Source organism: Penaeus monodon, chromosome 21 (genome assembly GCF_015228065.2).
Source record: "Penaeus monodon isolate SGIC_2016 chromosome 21, NSTDA_Pmon_1, whole genome shotgun sequence".
Classification (NCBI taxonomy): Eukaryota; Metazoa; Arthropoda; class Malacostraca; order Decapoda; family Penaeidae; genus Penaeus; species Penaeus monodon.
In genome coordinates this window covers 312,713-312,998 of record NC_051406.1, presented here as the reverse complement: position 1 = coordinate 312,998, position 286 = coordinate 312,713, and positions in this window count along the sequence as shown.

The following is a 286-nucleotide window of genomic DNA, read 5'->3' as shown; positions in this document are numbered from 1 at the left end:
ATATGCTACATATGCTAAGCTGTATCATTTTAATGTTTATTTGATGTGATGTATAACATTTCATAAATAGTATTGATTGCGAAAAAGTCTTTTTCATCATATTATCCCCAATGTACTTCTGTGATATTATGGTTATTGTTTGTATAATTTCAATATCGTGCTGTGCAATATTGGCGTCTCCTCGTCTAAGATATAAGAGGGAAATCGTCTTCCTCAGGCGTGTACCTCTTCCTTTCAGTATTTTTCTTCCTTTGATATTTCTCTGAGAAATGCCCCCTGCTAAAGC